Consider the following 18,562-nt stretch of genomic DNA (forward strand, 5'->3'; position numbering starts at 1 on the left):
CCAGTGTGCCTGGCAGAACACTGGGTAGATGTTCCCACCAAAAGACCTAAGTTCCAGGACTTGTTAACTCACAAACACTCGGCCCATATCTCGCTGCTGTGTGCCAGGCCTGTTTCAGGGTCTGTAATGAACAAAACAGCCCTCCAACTTAGTTGGAGAGAGAGTTAACAGATTTGGATGTAGCTTCTGAATAACGGGAAATACAGGAGGAGAGAAAGCAAAAGTGCCAGGTCAGCTACAGACAGCAGGAGAGCTCAGTGGGTGGGGTGAGTGAAGCAAGGGCTTGGGAAGGGACTCAAGGCAGTCATCTGCTGCCAAGGGAAATGGCAGGAAGAAAAAATTATGTGTGTGGGGGACGTGAGGTCCGCTCCCCCCGTGTTATCTTTAGCTTGCTTTGCTATTTGTTAGTTGTGAACGAATGAAGAAAAGACATTTCTTCTGAAGACATTCTTAGTTCTGTGTTCTGGAGACCTCCCAGCCTTTCTCTGAGTATGGAGGTCAGAGTGGCGAGCAGCGAACAGGACAAGAGTTGAGAAGTATGTCTGTGTGTGCGAACCTGCTAATGTCTGTGCAGATGAGCACGTGTGGGGGTCTCCAGTGCTGTTCTACAGGAGCCATCCGTTTTCTAATGCTCATTGATGTTTTGCCTGCATGTGTGTCTGTGATGATGCCAGGAGCTCTAGAACTAAAGTTACAGACAGCTGTGAGCTGCCATGTGGGTGCTGGGGATTGAGCCCGGGCCCTCTGCAAGAGAGCCATGCTTTTAACCTCCGAGCCACCTCTCCAGCCCCACCTTATTTTTTGAGGAGCTCTTTCACTGGCCCAGGGTTCACCACGTAGGCCATGCTGGCCAGCCTGCAGGGCCCTGGGCTTACTTGTCTTCCCAGGGCTGGGATTACAAGTGCACCCCGCTGTGCTTGGTATTTTTTTAAGCATGGGTTTGTTCTGGGGCTCACACTCAGGTTCTGTTTTCAAGGTAAGCACTTCACTGACTGAGCTTCTCCCAGCCCCACAGAGGATTAATGGGAACAAAAACCAATCTCCAGAAGGACTGGCAAGCTTACAGCACTCCAGGGATCCTGAGAAATCTCAAAATGAATAGAAATAGTCTTTCATCTCCAATTAGGAAAAGAAGAAGCAATCAGTGATAACGAGACAGAAACAGACCGGAAGGTCAAAGTGCAACTTTACTCAGCTCCATGTTAATAGTGATTATACTGCACTTCTGAGGTAAAGGCAGAGCCTTCTGGTCGTCCCCCCGGAGCTGGGGACTGAACCCAGGGCCTTGCGCTTCCTAGGCAAGCGCTCTACCACTGAGCTAAATCCCCAACCCCCTGGTTAGATTTTTAAAAACAAGCCAAGCAGTTACATGAGCTCTTAGGTGACTTGCTGGGCTCTGTGGACTGTAGAATAGAGGGTTGGCCATTTGACGTGACTTAGCAAAGAGGCTGATGTAGAATGTTCAAGTTTTATAGACATGTGGCTTTGTGACCATTACAGAATTTGCAACCTGGCCATACTTGTGTTAAAGTATGGCCTGACCTTGAGCCAAGTCAGCAGGCAGGTGCCTTTGCCTGCCCCACTCCCTGTATCCTTCATACCAGAGACAGCAGCTGTGGAGACCATGATGCATGAAGGGTGATGACGGCCTTCATACCTGCCCAGGATATGGGCTTTGAGCAAATTTCCAAACATCAGTTTCCCCATCATTAGACCAATGGGGAAGGCTGAAAGGCCACCATTACAAGCTAAGGTTCTACCTAACCTTCAGCACAACGAATAAAATTGGTTCTGTTACTATTGACCTGCTTCCAGCGAGTGAGAGGCAAGTGCAGAGGATGCGTGTAAGGGAAACTCCTCATGTTAGAGTGACCCTCCGCAGCGACTGGGACCTCGCCCCAAACTTCCCTGGGCTTTATTAAAGTAGATTTGTCTGCGCACACACCATAGAGCTAGCCCGGCTACTGCTGGACGGTCTGGGCCATGAACAAACTAAGACTGGGGCCCTGTATCACCTTCTATGGCAGATTACCCTGGGAAGGGAAGGGGAGGGAGGGAGGGAGACCCCATGGTCCAAATGAACACAGCTATAGAGAGATTTCCTCACCAGCAAAGTAGAAGCTGGAGGCCCAGCAAGGTGGTTGGCTTTGTGGGAGTTCCAGACCTCGGTCAGGATACTTTAGGCAACTCGGCAAGTCTCTGAGCCTGACCTTTGCTTGTAAAGTGGGTGACAGGAGTGACTGGGAGGGTTGTATTACCAGGAGGGTACAAATGCAGACTCGCTGTGGGAATGAGTAAATGGCTCTGACCCTGGCTTCCTGTTTCTTTGCTTAGCCGCACCCATCCCCCACCCCCAGACAACTCTGTAGCTCATCTCTGAACTTCCCAGGCTGCATTTGCTTCCTACTTGGTATTTCCAGAGCACAAGTCCACACTTGTGAGTCTTTTTTTTTTTTTAATGTCAGCCTTTATGATGTTTTCCAGTCATAATAAATAAATACACTAGCCATTAGTAATAATGACATACTAAAGGTGCCAACTCCCTGTCTAACCGTCACATATACCGGTTCATAGTCACTCCCAATAAGGCAGGCACTGTTATAACAATCCAGAGGCTTGATCCAAACAGCTATAGGCAAGTCAGTGAGAACGGAGCCCAGCAGTCCAACCTGAGCTGCTTCCTTGCCACTCCCCAGTGGGGCTGTTATGGCTTTACCCCAGCTGTCTTGTCCAGCTAGAGTGACCCCCAGCCTTGGGCCTCTTTGCCCTCCCCAAAGAATGTCTTTCACTTGAAGTCCCCCACCCCAATCTGTATGTCTGCATTTCCATGTCCCACAACCAAACCACCTTTAACTGTTGCTGCTCTAAGCACTCTTCAGTGGTCGTCATCACTGCCCTGGTTCATGCTCATCCTAGGAGACAGCCAACCTGGTTCAGACCCTACACGGCCTCTTTCAGAGTGACATGGGTCTGTTTCCTCACCAAAAACAGTAACAAAAAAGCAGTTCTTCCAGGGCTGCTAGGAGAACAAAGTAGCTGATGTCTAGTAAAGCACATAGGAAACACTCAAACCTCCTTTCAGTTACCTCAGTCATCTTTGCTCAACCCTTCATTGTAATGGACAGAGTGATCAGGACAGAACCAGCAAACGGTTACTGTGCAGTGCCAACAGGTAAGAATTTTGTCATTAAAAGAGGAAGATTTTGTTTTATTTATTTTGACCATTTAAAACTGCAGGTTGAGGGGTTGGGGATTTAGCTCAGTGGTAGAGCGCTTGCCTAGGAAGCGCAAGGCCCTGGGTTCGGTCCCCAGCTCCAGAAAAAATAAATAAATAAATAAAAAATAAAACTGCAGGTTGGGTGTTGTTAAAATCCCATCACTTCCCCAGAGGTAGAGGCAGGAAGATCAGGAGTTTAAGGCCTACCTCAGCCACAGAAGGCTGTGTTCAAAGAAAGTAAAGCACTTGTAAATAAAGTTGAATAAAGTCAAGTCATTCTGAGGTGGGGCTGGAGTCGGGCCTCCAGCTGCTGTTTGCTAGGTCTAATCTTGGTTTAGAGGGTTTAGCCTCCTGCCGGCAGGCTTGAGGTTCCTAGTCTGCTGTGCAGTGCCATATCCTCTAGCAAGGCTGTGCTAAGGAAGTCTACACAAGGAGGCCCAGTGTGTTATTACCAGGGCTGCATAACCAATTCACTTTCTACCCTGTATTTTGAGACAAGGTTTCTCTGTGTAGCCCTGGCCGTCCTGGAACTCACTCTGTAGACTCAGAGATCCACCTGCCTCTGCCTCCTGAGTGCTGGGCTTATGGCATAGCACACCTGGTTTACAGGACAGCTGACCTTCCGCTGTGGAGCCTACAGATCCACTCAAGTTTTTCAGGAAGCACTTTCCCTTTTGTGGGGTGGAGTGGGAGTGAGACGGTCACACCAAGTAGCTCTTGCTGGCCTGAATTCCCCATGTACTGGTACTGGGGTACTGGTATAAAGTCCTGAGCCCTTTAATTTCACTGCTTTGCTTATTTGCTTGTGTAAGCTGCTTCCTCTGCCTGTAAAGTTCTTATCTCTTTATCTGCCTGAGAAACTCCAGAGGCCCAAATCTGATTGTTGCTGTCTACAGTTTTCCCTGCCCCCAGCTCTACTGTAAGACAGCTGGCAATGCTTGCTGGTACCAGGCACTGTGCCCCATGAGGAAAAGTACTCTATTCGAAGGTTCAGAGAAGTGCAGTGACTGCTCATGTCCAAAGCTGTGAAGAGCAAAGTGAGGGCTCAGAGCTGAGCTGTCTCTGTGGAGCCATGTGTCACTCCGTGTCCTTCCTTCCCTGTCCTGCATTGTGTCCCCTTGTGATGCTCAGGCTCAAATGGGCAGGCACGCTAGACAAGCGCTCTGCTGCCCATTACATCCCCAATTGGTACACCACCTTCTTACGGCTCTTTGCCCCTATGAGACCAGGCTCCTCTGATGTGGGCTGTGAAGGGGCTGGAGAAAGGGCCCGATGCCTAAGACCACCGACTACTCTTCCACAGGACGTGTTCCCAACAGCCAGCACTCTGGCCTCCAAAGGCGTCAGGCATTTATTTAAGTTTAAAAACATAATTCATCTGTTTTCCTATTACCTAGAATAGTTCTCGACACTTTACAGCCACTAATCCATTCAACACCTGTTCTTTCTGAATGGCTAGTATATGCTAAAAAGGATTTTAATTCTTGCCTTAGATTTTATATATATAAAACAATTATATACATGTGTTTTAATGTTTAGTTATATATATATATAACTGTTATATAGAATATGTATAATGATTACATATATGATTATGTACTTACATATATTCAGCATATAGTTATAGGGGATGGGACATATGCATGAATAAATACAAGAGAATGTAGTGGAGGATGAGGAAAACCAAGTGCTCTAGTGTTCTGGCAAAAGCTGAGGTCTGAGAAACTGGTGCACTGGGTAAGGTCTCCAGAGCGTACTTAAGAGCCAACACATAGGGATGGATGTGGCAGGAACAGAGGGCTTAGCGAGGACAACATTGCCCCTGAAGTACAGATACCAACTGACATCAAAATGACAGACCCCTTCAGTCTACAGAGGAAAAAGCCTTGTCAGACTGCATAGAAGCCTTTGGGAGAGGCTGGCCAGTTACAAGGCTGAGAAAGAACCATGGTTGGGTGAGCACGTACTGAAGATGCATGCCAAGATGAGCACGAGATAAAGCAACCTAGCTTGCTCTCTCAGCTCCACCTGCCTCTCACAGGTCTCCTTGTAAAGCTGGGGCTCCCATGAGCCAGAGTAAAAGGCCAAGCAGAGATGCAGGGGAGAGGTGGAAGCCCAGGATGGGTAGACATCCCCACTCCTTGGGATCTTCCCAGGATTCCTTCCCCTCCAAGTCTTGGGAACATCTTAGATGCTGTAAGCTGTAAAAGGCACTCAAGAACTCCTTGTCCCTTGTGGACAAGGGCCTGGACTCTGCCCTCCAAGTCTCCCTACCTCGACAAGGAGATCACTCTTCTCACTAGTAACTGAAACCAGAATGTACCGATCCATCCCATAAGGATCAGCCCCAACACAGATAAGCAACCTTGGGGGCTCCTTTCTTTTTTTAAACGTTTTTTAGTGGAATTCCCTCTCCTTAAAGATGAGCCCTTCCTCCTCCAGCATCAGCTCAGACTTGGAACCTGGACCTTTTCCTTTACTTGGTTCTAAATCAGTGTGTGTTCAGATGTGGACACAGGTTCAAGGCAACAGAGGGTTTAAGTCTTAGCACAGATAAAACACCTACTGCTTTAGGCCTCCCATGGTTCCTGCCACAGAGAACACATCCCCGCTGCCCCCTGGTGGCTGGTCATTCTTCCTCTCCCTGCCGCCTTCCTCTTTATTAGCTCCCCTCCTTTTTTCCTTCATCCTGGGGCCAACATCATCCTTGGGGACTCAAAATTCCATCCCCCCTTTGGGGAAAAAAAAAAAAAGGGAATAAGAATACCAGTGAGAAGAATGGGCTAGGGATAGAGCGCAGTTGGTAGAGCGCGTGCCTAAAATGCATGAAGCCCTGAACCCTAGCCCAGCACCATGTTAAAAGTAGATGTAGTGTGCATACCTACAATAGCACTTGGAGGGTGCAAGACAAGGTCAAAGTCAGACTTAGCTATAAAGCAAGTTTGAGACCAGCCTGGGTTACACAAGACTGTCTCAAAAACAACAAAAAGCAAAAACAGAAAACATAAAATTGTCAACAATCTTAAAACATCCCCTTTAAATTAGGAATCCCACTCTTTGAAACTGTGCAACAAAGTAACTCTAAAGATCTCATTGTACAAAACTCATGCAGAAGGTCCGTTGTCAGTTAGCTCATATATACAGATTATTTCAAAACATTTGATACCATGAGAGAAAACTGCTTATCTTAAAAGTTGTTGGTTGGGGATTTAGCTCAGTGGTAGAGCGCTTGCCTAGCAAGCACAAGGCCCTGGGTTCGGTCCCCAGCTCCGAGAAAAAAAAAAAAAAGTTCAAAAAAAGTTGTTATGGTCTGGGCAGTGGAGGTGCATGCCTTTAATCCCAGAACTTGGGAGGCAGAGGCAGGCAGGTATCAGAGTTCAAGGCCAGCCTGGTCTACAGAGTGAGTTCCAGGCCAGGGCTTCACCAAAACAAAAAAAAAAAAAAAAAAAAAAAAAAAAAAAAAAACAAAAAAAAAAAAACAAACAAAAAAAAAAAAAAAAAAAAAAAAACCAGAAAAAAAAAAAAAAAAAAAAAAAAAAAAAAAAAAAAAAAAGTAATTATGGGGCAGGAGACAGCTCAGTGTTAAGAATGTCAAGAACACTTGTTGCTTTTACAGAGAACCTGAGTTGGTTCAAGGTACTCTCATGGTGGCTCACAACCATCTATAACTGTAGTTCCAGGATATCTGACACCCTCTTCCAACTTCTGCAGGCATACATAAGTGCAGACAATATACTCCTACACATACATAAAATATAAATCTAAAAATGGTATGAAGGGCTGGAGAGAGCGTAAATGTGCACGCTGCTCTTCCAGAGGACTTAAGTTTGACTCCTGGCACTTACCTCAGGTAGTTCACAACGGTAACACTTACAACTCTATAACTCTAGCTCCAGAGAATGTAACAGCTCTGGCCTCTGAGGACACCTGCACCCATGTAAACACACACACACACACACACACACACACACACACACACACACAGTGAAACACATTTTTATAAAAATGTTAAAAGTTATGAAAAAGCAGTTATTAGAAAGCAGCAGGGGCTGGTGAGATGGCTCAGTGGTTAAGAGCACTGACTGCTCTTCCAGAGGTCCTGAGTTCAAATCCCAGCAACCACATGGTGGCTCACAACCATCTGTAATGCAATCCGATGCCCTCTTCTGGTGTGTCTGAAGACAGCGACAGTGTACTCATATACATAAAATAAATAAATCTTTTAAAAAAAAAAAAAAAAAAAAGAAAGCAGCAGGCTCTAAGGGAACACCATTGCTTATGTTACAAGGTTTGAGCAGTATTAAAGACGCAGAAAAGACTGGTATGAAATGTAATTGCAGCTGGTTTGCTTGAGTCCCTCACACTGTTAACATAAAGCTGTGACACCCAGTCAAGCCCTTCTTTGCCATTGGGTAGCTTGATGTATACCAAACAGGTGTGGGGCGTTGGCTCAGTGCTAAGGAATAAAGTCTGGGTTTGACTCTGGATACCAGATACAAGACAGCATTTAAAACCAGCAAGAAATGCCTCCGCTGTTTAAGACTCATTAAAATGTTCACAGGTATAAAATGATCTACCTTGGGGCTGGAGAGGTGGCTCAGTGGTTAAAAGCTACCCTTTCAGGGGACCAGAATCAGTTCCCAGCACCCACATGGTGGCTTACAACTGTAACTACCTCGAGTTCTAGTGTATCTGTGCCTCCTCTGGCCTGCACAGGCACCAGGCACATATGTGCACAGACATACATTCAGTCAAAACACCATAAGTATAAAATTAAACTTTAAAAAACCCAAAATATTCATTTTGATTTTGGGTGTGTTAATGCTGGGGCTTGCTTGTGTTAGGCAAAGACTACCATCAGACTGCAATCCTAGCCCTAATATTTATTTTTGAGATATCTATCTCAAGTTTCCCTTTCCTGGTGACTCATGTGGAAGGCAGATGTTATAGTTTGGATCTAGAATGCCCTCCAAAAGCCTGCCTGTGTGTTAGAGGCTTGGTCCCCAGCTTGGCACTATTAGTTTTGGTAAATTTGAATAAAGCTGTCATAAACATCCATGTGTAGCTAGGTGGGCAGACATATGCTTTCAGCAACTTTGTGTAAATACCAAGGAACATGCTTGCTGAATCATATGGTAGGAGGAACATGGCAATTTTTTTCCTTTTTAGTGTGTGTGTGTGCGCATGTGTAAGCCAGAGGTTGATACTGGGTTTCTTCCTCTACCCTCTAGTTTCTTGCTATGTATGTATGTATGTATGTATGTATGTATGTATGTATGTATGTATGTATAGCTAACCTGGAGCTCACTGATCTGTCCACACTGGCTGGCACCCTAGTAAGTGAGCTCCAGTGCTGGGATTACACACCTGTGCCGTTGAGCTTGGCTTTTATGTAGATATAAGGGCTCCATAGAGTCTTTAAGATTCACATACTTTGACAATCCCTTTACCCACTGAGCCATTTCCACAGTCTCTGCTCTTCTCCCTCTTCCTCCTCCTTTTGGGGAGAGAGAGAGAGAGAGAGAGAGAGAGAGAGAGAGAGAGAGAGAGAGAGAGAGAGAGAGAGAGATCTCATTTAGCATAGCATAGCCTTGAACTCATAATCAGTTCTAGGAGGCCCCAAATTTCACACCTTCCTCTATTTCCCAAGTATTGGTTACAGGTATACAGCACCACGAACAGCTCTAATTTTGTTTTGATTTTTATTTATTCTCCTGCCTTACCTTCTGATTAAAGATGAGTGCTGGGGATGGAAGCCAGGCCCTTTGAATCTGAGTGAGAGCCCTGACACCAAGATTTGAGAAAAAACCTGTTCTAGTTGTGGTGTGGCTCAGCCCTTAGCACACATTTTTTAAAAAGTTTGCTTATGTATATGAGTACACTTATGTATACGAGTACACTGTTGCCGTCTTCAGACACACCAATAGAGGGCATCAGATCCCAGTACAAATGGCTGTGAGCCACCATGTGGTTGCTGGGAATTGAACTCAGGACCTCTGGAAGAGCAGTCAGTTCTCTTAACCGCTGAGCCGTCTCTCCAGCCCCCTAGCATATACTTTTAATCTTTCTGCTGGAATACACATGCCCTTAGTGCAGACCTTTAATCTCTTTTTTTTTTTTTTTTTTTTTTTCCCCAGAGTGGGGATTGAACCCAGGGCCTTGTGTAGCTTGCTAGGGCAAGCGCTCTACCTCTGAGCTAAATCCCAACCCCAGACCTTTAATCTCAAACAGTGGAGGTAAAGTTAGTTTTGTAGAAGGAAGCACCCTGGGGTTGGGGATTTAGCTCAGTGGTAGAGCGCTTGCCTAGAAGCCAAGGCCCTGTCTGCCCCAGCTCTGAAAAAAAAAAAAAAGGAAGCACCCATGTTTGAAAGCAATGTCTAATTGAGTGCAGACAAAGTGATGAATCAGAGAAAGATTTAACAGAATCTGCCCAATTCTCAGCAAAGAGAAGGAAAAGAAGCTACGTAAGAGAGAACAGCACAGGGCTGGAGAGATGGCTCAGCGGTTAAGAGCACCGACCGCTCATGAGTTCAATTCCCAGCAACCACATGGTGGCTCACAACCGTCTGTGATGGGATCTGATGCCCTCTTCTGGTGTCTGAAGACAGCCACAGTGTACTCATCTATAATAAAGGAATAAATCTTTAACAGCACAGACAGAGAGAGGAAAGGGAGGAGGCAGTTGTACAGAGACAGCTGAAAGGAGAACAGGATAGACACAGGTGAAGACAGAAAGAGCCAGTGAATGAGAAGAGCCAGGTTAGAACCGATCGCTAGAGTTAGCATGGGGCCGAGCACATCAAAAGTCAGAGGCTGAGAGTGAAGCCAGATCGAATCAGGCAGCTTGGAGAGGCTGAGTTACCCAGCCAGCCAGCCAGAGTTCAGAGAGAGCTAGAGTGAGTGAACTTACCCAGCAGTAAGTCTCAGAGGCTGAAAACATTCTGAGCTAGATATAGTCGACTGTATGGAGGCTAGAAGCTTCCAGAACTAGGCCCAGGTTAGCAGACTGAGGCAGTGAGCCTCAGAGATGACAACTACAACAGGCAAATAAAAGTTACTGTGACAAGTACAGCTTAGTGTATAGCTTAGTGGAGTGTAACACTTGTCCAAATAAAATAATCTTGGTTTAGTGGTCCATACTCTGATCCTAGCTCTTAGGAGACTAAAGTAAGAGGACTGCTGCTATGAGTTCAAGACCCGTCTGAGCAGTAGAGATCCTATCTCAACAAACACAAAAATTAAAAAAAAATAGTTTTGCAAATAATTAGGTCAGGTGTGCTGGCATTCAAGATAAGGCAGGAGAATTCAAAGTTCCAACACAGGGGCTGGAGAGATGGCTCAGTTTATAGGAGCATTTGTTGTTCTTCCAGAGGATCCAGGTTTAGTTCCCAGCACCCACGAAGTGGCTCACAACCATCTGTAACTCCAGTTCCAGGGGAGTCTTTGACCCCTCTTCTGACCTTTGGGGTACCAGGAACACACATGGAACACACACATACCTGTTGGCAAAACAGTCCTACACATAAAATTTATATATTATATATACTAGCCCTCAAGAGGTAGAGGCAGGGGCTGGAGAGATGGCTCAGTGGTTAAGAACCCCGACTGCTGGGATTGGGGATTTAGCTCAGTGGTAGAGCGCTTGCCTAGCAAGCACAAGGCCCTGGGTTCGGTCCCCAGCTCCAAAAAAAAAAAAAAAAAAAAAAAAAAAAGAACCCAGACTGCTCTTCCAGAGGTCCTGAGTTCAATTCCCAGCAACCACATGGTGCCTCACAACCATCTGTAAAGAGATCTGATGCCCTCTTCTGGTGTGTGAAGACAGCTACAGTGTTATTATATATAAAAAATGAATAAATCTAAAAAAAAAAAAAAAAAAAGAGGTAGAGGCAGGTGGATCTCTGGAAGTTTGAGGCCAGTCTAATCTACAGAGTAAGTTTCATGACAGCCAAAGTTCTGTGTGTAATTTTTTTTCTTTTTTTCGGAGCTGGGGACCGAACCCAGGGCCTTGTGCTTGCTAGGCAAGCGCTCTACCACTGAGCTAAATCCCCAACCCCTTCTGTGTGTATTTGCTTAATAGTCCTTCATCAGATGTGTTTCATGCAGATATTTTCTTCCAGTGTGTCAGCTCATCCTCTCCTTCTCTTGACCTTGCCTTCTCAGTAAGTCCACTGTTATCAGTGGTCTCTTTCATGCATTATGCCTTTGGCATTCTCTCCCTTACCTGTCTGTCTGTCTGTCTGTCTGGGATGTAAATGTGGAGCGCCTCCTGCCTCACCGTCCTGGACCACTGTGCTGCTGTGTTGCTGTCTCTATCACTCAGCCCTTCACTCAGCTCCACCTCCTTGGGGAGTCCCATGTTTGGTTTCCACTTTATAGTTTACTCTATGACACATTAATTTCTGTGAGGTATATAATGAGTCTATTTTTCATGTGGCTGCATAGTTTTTATGTACCGAGACACTGTGCTGTCTTTGTTTCTTTGTCAAAGATCAGTTTCTCCACTGGAAACAGGGGCAACATACCTGTAGTGCCAGCTACTTCGGAGGACACAGGCTGACTCAGGAGTTCAAGTTGGTCTAGGTAACATAGTGAAACCCACCTTTCACAAAATCCACCTACAGTATTTCTTGTTCTATTTGTGGGGCCGTTTCTTGCACTAATTTATTTGTCTATTGCATGAAGTATGTGCATGTCTTCTCACAATAGGAGGCTGTCTCAGTGTAAGAAGATTTTGTTTTGCATTTATTTATTTATGTGCATGTATGTAGCTTGAATGTGGAAGTCAGAGGACAACTTTCACTTGGTTTTTGGTTGTCTCTTTCTAGGATGTGGGTCCAGGTACGGAACTCAGGTCGTCATGCTTAGTAGCAAGCACCATTACCCACTGAGCCATCTTGGCACCCCCCTTTCCCCGTTTGGAGTCTGAAGACCAAAGAATTTCAATCCTCAAAGTATAGCCCCTTACTTCACTGGTTTGACTATTCTGTATCTTTTTCCTCTCTCCATGTAAACGTTAGGGTTCATCTGTCTATATCCACAAATAACTTACTGGAACTTTGGGATGGTTATGAATCTATAGGTCAAGTTAGAAGGACTCCCACATTTTGGTAACATTGAATCCTATCCACAAACATGGACAATGTTATTCATTATTTGATTTTGTTCATCATAGTTTTATAGGCACTTTGTTAAATCTATGTCTTGTGTTCCATTTCCTCCTGGCTCACTTTCAGTGCACTGGGAAGCAACTGAGTTTTGTGTATTACAAGTCCCACATGGTTATGGAAGGGACTACATAGCATGGTTCTCACCCCTAGTGCAGAGTCAACAGGGTGTGGGCCTCCAGGAGTGTCTACTGTTACTTGGGAGTAGGGTTTGTTTGTATAATAATGTACATATTTTACTTTCTGTTTCTCCTTCAGGAAATATTTCCCCTGCCAAGGTTAATGACTCCATGATAATTAGAAACAGCACAAGTTTGGGAGTTGAGGGTATATCTATGTTCCTCAGCAAAAATGGTAAACACTGTGACTTTCAGGACAGCTCTTAAGGCTGTGAGAAAGAACTCTGAATTTGAACATGAGTTCAAGAATGTATAATTTCTCAACTATGCAAAATATAAAGAAGCAATATGAATTGTATGAGGGGCTTCATGGACCTAAAAGAACAAAGGCAGCTTGTACTAATAAGCCAGTTTGTCAGAAAGATACAAAGGCAGGTAGATTCCTGAGTTCAAGGTCCAGGCATGGTGGGAATGGTATCAGGATGGGATCCCATCCAGCTAGTTTACTGTCTGTGCTTACAAAGGCAGGCAGCTCTCTGACTTCATTTGCAATGTTTAAAAAAAAAATGCAATTGCTGTCTTTTCTTAAGAATCAAGGGGCATTGGTCATAAAATGCTGATTCATGGTATAAGCAAAAGGGAACCTGGAGAAAATGACTGAATTGATATGTAAATAAAGACTGGGCTTTGGTCTGCAAGAGAGAGCTACCCTGGGAGCTGGAGAGATGGCTCAGTGGTTAAGAGCTCTGGCTGCTCTTCCAGAGATCCTGAGTTCAATTCCCAGCAATCACATGGTGGCTCACAACCATCTGTGATGGAATCCCTCGTCTGATCTGTCTGAACACACCTACGGTGCATTCATATACATAAAATAAATCTTTAAGAGAGAGAGAGAGAGAGAGAGAGAGAGAGAGAGAGAGAGAGAGAGCGCGAGAGCGCGTGCTACCCAGAGAACTGCTTGGAGAGTGAATACAGCTCTTTCAGAATTTTTCCAGCAGGATTTCTGACTTTGGTCAGAAAATCCAAGAATTTTTTTCTAGCAGCTTTTCTGACTTTGGTCGGAAAAATCTAAGAGTTTTTCCCTAGCATGAGAGAAAAAACTGTCTCAAGCAGAGAACTGTTTTGAGCAGACTACAGAGCCAAGAGCTATCTACAGAGCTGTCGGGAAGTCTCTGGAGAGCTGTCTCAAGCAGAACACAGAGCTGTCAGCTTGCACCCTCACTGACTTTGAGTTGTTTCTTTCCCCGCTCACAAACACCCCCACTCCAGGCTGAGGCTGGTCCTTGGCACACATCATTAGCCTTATATCCTGCAGCATGCTCCACAGTGGCTTATTAGGAAAGCTTGTCTGCCAGTTCTTTGGATTTTCTAGAAAGACTTATGTCACCTGTGCACACAGACGATCTCTCTTTCAAGCTTTGTACAGTTTTCATATTTCCTTTTGCTGTAATACTGCATCTACTACGACTGACTTCCCATAAGGGCAAGGAGGAGTGGAAGGAGAGAAAATCCTTGTCTTGTTCTTCACCTTGGTGGTGAAAAAGCTCATAGTTAACAATACTCTTAAACTGTTTCACAGATATTATCACATCAAAGAAGTTCCTGTTTATTCCTAGATTGTAATTTTAAAGTCATGAGTGGATATTAGAAATAAATGACCTTTATTTCGTGTGTGTATGCCATGGTGATGACGTATGGAGGTCAGAGGACAAAGGCGGGAGTTTATGACCCTTTATTTAGTGTGTGCATACCATGGTGATGACGAATGGAGGTGATGACGTATGGAGGTGATGACGTATGGAGGTTAGAGGACAAAGGTGGGAGTCGGTCCCTTCCTCCCACTATTGGGTCCTGGAAAACTCAGGGGTCAGCTTTGGCAGAAAGTGCCTTTACCACTCAGCTGTCTCTCTGCATTTATGTATGTGTATCATATACATGTCTGGGTGCTACAGGGACCAGAAGGCACTGGATGCCCTAGGACTGGAGTTACAGAGAGCTGTGGGCTTCCATGAAGGTGCTGGGATTTAACCTAGATCCTCTCCAACAGTGGCAAGTGCTCTCAACCACTGAGCCAGCCCCGCCAGCTCTCACATACTTAGTCGTGACAGTCATCTATCTCAGTGACCAAGCCCACTGGCAAAATTTATAAACTGGAGTTCATCTGAACCCCTTTCTTGTAAATCAGAGAAAATCTTGTTTATTGCTGTGGTCTGGAGAAACAAACGTATTTCTTTTCTGTTTTATTAATTTGATGCTGGCTGCTGATACTTCCACATTAAAAAAATATTTGTGTGTATAAATATGTGTGCAAATGTGAGCACACTATGGTGTATGTAGGATCAATTCCTTCTTCCCTCCACCATGTGGGTTTTGGTGATCAAAGTCATGTCCATCAGCCTTTGGGGCAAAAGTCTTTACCAGCTGAGCCATCCACTGGCCCCCAAAGCCTATTTTCTTTGTTCCAATTTAAGTGCTATCACTCTGGTGCTTGGGGCTTGGTATTGGTGAAGAGAAGTTCTACCCTTAGCCTCTGACCACATTTAACTCCCTTGCTGGAACCCCACCTGGCTGGAATCTGGAGAGCTTAATGCTGGGCTAGCTCACTTTCTGGGAGCTGTGCCTTGTGGAAAGACAAGAGTGTGTAAACAACTAGAAGCATGTGATCTTCCTCTACCATCAGGAGTATTTGTATGCATGTGACTAGAGGAGACCAGAAAGGGGAGCCTGGAAAAAAAATTAGATTCTTCAGCTAAACACAAGGCAAAACACAAGGACATGGTTACAGTTCCATAGAGGAGCATTGCCTAACATCTGTAAGGCCCTAGGCTCAGTCACCACCACCACCACCACCACACACACATACACACACACACACACGCGCGCGCGCACACACACAAAAACACAGATTCACTGACATAGACACACACAAAGACACAGATACTCATAGAGAGACACATGAACTCAGAGATACACAGACACACACAGATACACACAAACACAGACACATATGAATAGATACAGACACACACATGAACACACAGATATGCAAACAGACACATACAAATACAGATACACATGAACATACACATGAATACACACCTGTACATACAGATACACAGACACATGTGATAAACACAGATATGGGCACAGATATGAGATATGAACTCAGAGATACACATGAACATACATATGAAAGCACACATGAACAGATATACACAGATACACAGACACATGAAGACACAGATATGCACACACAGACACATGAGCACACAAACACACACATACTCTCATACACTCTCACATATACTCACATGCAGATACACACACATTCACACATGCGCATACAGAAAAACACGTCTCATAGACACATAATGACACACAGACATACACACATGAACACACACATACAAACACACAGATACACAATACTAAGTATGTATCTAAAATGGCAGTTTTGAGGTTCAGGTAGGTGAAAAGCCATATGGATGTTATATAATACTTTCCTCAGGGATAAAATATCGAATCTTGAAGTGAAACTGTTAAAATTAAATATGTTCTGGGCATTGTAGTGAATTTCCATCCTGAGGGCAAACTCATTAAAACTCTGGAAATATATAACTCAAAAGATTTCAGCGAGTCCCTGAAACAGACAAAATTCACTAGGTTCCTTTATCCCCAAGATATATAAGCAGTAGGAACTCATGAGAGATAGCCTGGACAAGACCAGCTACCTCAGAGAGGCTTGGAGCAACTGAGCTGCCTGAAACTTTCTCCGACCTGCCCAGATGCCCTGGTGTGGGGTGGATTTTGGTGATATGGTCTTTGAGTCTTTGTCTTGTAACTCTTTACCCATACTCCTGTATGTAACACCAAGACACTCAATCATTTGCCAGCTGGCTTTAGTGGTATCTTTTTTGTTCTATCACTGTTCACAGACTGAGATGAGTAAATATTGTGCACATCTCCCCATGAATAGTGTCACACAACAATGGAGTCCACCCATGAATTCATCAACAATTTAGATCAGCTGATAAAATGCTTCTTAGGAAGCATGAGGCCCTGTGCTCAATCCCTAACCTCTTGTATTACCATGAAGAACTGGAAGAACTGGTAACAAAGGTCTAAGCATGTGGGACAAAGTGGTAGGTAGGAGGTTCATGTGATTCAGGTGGGACAGACAAAAGAATATAACTAGAGCTGGAGAGATGGCTTGATGGTTCAGTGTACTCACTGCTTTTTCAGAGGACCTGAATTTGACCCAAGCACCAGGTGGCTCCCAACCAGCTTTAACAGGGTATTCAGTGCCCTCTTCTGGCCTCCACAGGCACCTGAATGGTGCACATAAACTCATGCAGGCACACACACATAAATAAAAAAACTTTTTAAAAGAAAGAGGCAAGCGTGATGGCACATCTTAACACTCAGAGTGCAGAAGCAGGCAGAACTCTGTGAGTTCAAGGCCAGCCTGCTCTACATATCAAGTTTCAGACCAGCAAAGGCTACATACCAAGACCTTGTCTCAACTTCCCCAGTCAACAACAACAACAACAACAACAACAACAACAACAACAACAACAACATAATACAGTGTGAGGCCAGAAAGCACTGACTCTACAGATAGCTCAATGGTAGAGCACTTGCCTAGCATTCACCAGGTTTTAACTTCAATTTACACACACACACGCACACACATAAGTGTATGTGTGCACACCCCAACACAGACTCAGAGAGAATGTTAGGTACAATAAAATTTCTAAAAAGGGCTAGAGATATGGCCCAGCAGTTAAGAGCACTGGCTGCCCTTCCAGAGATCTTGACTTCAATTCCCAGCAACCACATGGTGGCTCACAGCCATCTCCACTGTGATCTGATGCTCTCTTCTGGCATGCAGGTGAACATGGAGATAGAACACTTACATAAAATAAACAAACAACTTCCAAGAGCAATCGAAATTAAGCATATTCTCATCATCCAAGGGGAAAAGTATCAAGAACAAGCAGAAAACAACAGTGATGAATATACTTCCACTTCAGAACGTCCCAGTGAAGAGAAGGGAAGAGTAGGGGGGGCAGCTGGAAAGGGACTGCTATGTGTCTGTGGTCTCATTAGCTGACTGAGAGGTACCTGGAAGCTCAATGTGCTAATCTCTTCATTTTTTCATGGTTTCAAACTCCTGTAGGAAAAGGGGATTATTATCAATCTATAATGTACTCAGAACCCACCAGAGCCAAGTTTTACAGAGAATATCCCAGGAGGGGAGAAAACTGAGCACCTCTGCTCATCCAAAGTTCTTAAACTGTCTGGGACTCACTGAACTGTGGACATTTTTGGTCCAGTCCTCCAGTGTCCCAGGCCTGCAACCCTTAGAAAGCAGTGCCATGTGCAGAAGCTTCCCACTCAGCGCTCCTTACTTGTAATGTCATGGAGGAGACTGGGCCTGCCTCATCTTTGGATGCCCAGGTCCATGCCAAGAATCTCTTCAGGACTCAGTAAAAATCTGTGGAATGAGCATCCAGGATGTTGTGACTCTTTAAAAGAACTGTATATGGGGGTTGGGGATTTAGCTCAGCGGTAGAGCGCTTGCCTAGTGAGCGCAAGGCCCTGGGTTCGGTCCCCAGCTCCGAAAAAAAAAAAAAAAAAAAAAAGAACTGTATATGAAGAATGATACTGGATCATGACTCATGGCTGCCATGCTAACCCAGTTAGGATAATGACAATGGGAGCAAGGGGAAGGAGGAAAGGACAAGTATGGGGATATGGCAAAGTGTAATCTTATGCATTCACCCTTGGATGATGATGTTGGAGCTTGGGAGATGGCTTAGCAGTTAAGAGCACTCACTATTCTTGCAGGGAACCCAGGTCCAGTTGAGAACACCTTGGAGACTTACAGATTTCAAAGGATTTAGTACCTTCTTACCTCTGTGGGGCCAGACATGTACACAGTACATGGACATACATGCAAGGGGACCAGGCATGTACACAGTACATGGACATACATGCAAGGCAAACCCTCACATAAAAAATCTAAAAATAGGGGTTGGGGATTTAGCTCAGTGGTAGAG

General features: G+C 44.8%; 1 long non-coding RNA gene and 1 other non-coding gene across 2 annotated transcripts in view; one reads left to right on the plus strand and one right to left on the minus strand.

Moving 5' to 3' along the window:
• Positions 1-18,562, minus strand: part of LOC116912854 — a 42,342-nt gene that overhangs the window by 11,805 nt on the left and 11,975 nt on the right. The gene's annotated exons all lie outside the window — the stretch shown is intronic.
• Positions 13,464-13,527, plus strand: LOC116912936. Its single transcript, XR_004389506.1, has one exon. It is a non-coding gene; the product is annotated as a U7 small nuclear RNA (small nuclear RNA).

The sequence above is a fragment of the Rattus rattus genome, chromosome 11 (assembly GCF_011064425.1).
Source record: "Rattus rattus isolate New Zealand chromosome 11, Rrattus_CSIRO_v1, whole genome shotgun sequence".
In the NCBI taxonomy this organism is placed as follows: Eukaryota; Metazoa; Chordata; class Mammalia; order Rodentia; family Muridae; genus Rattus; species Rattus rattus.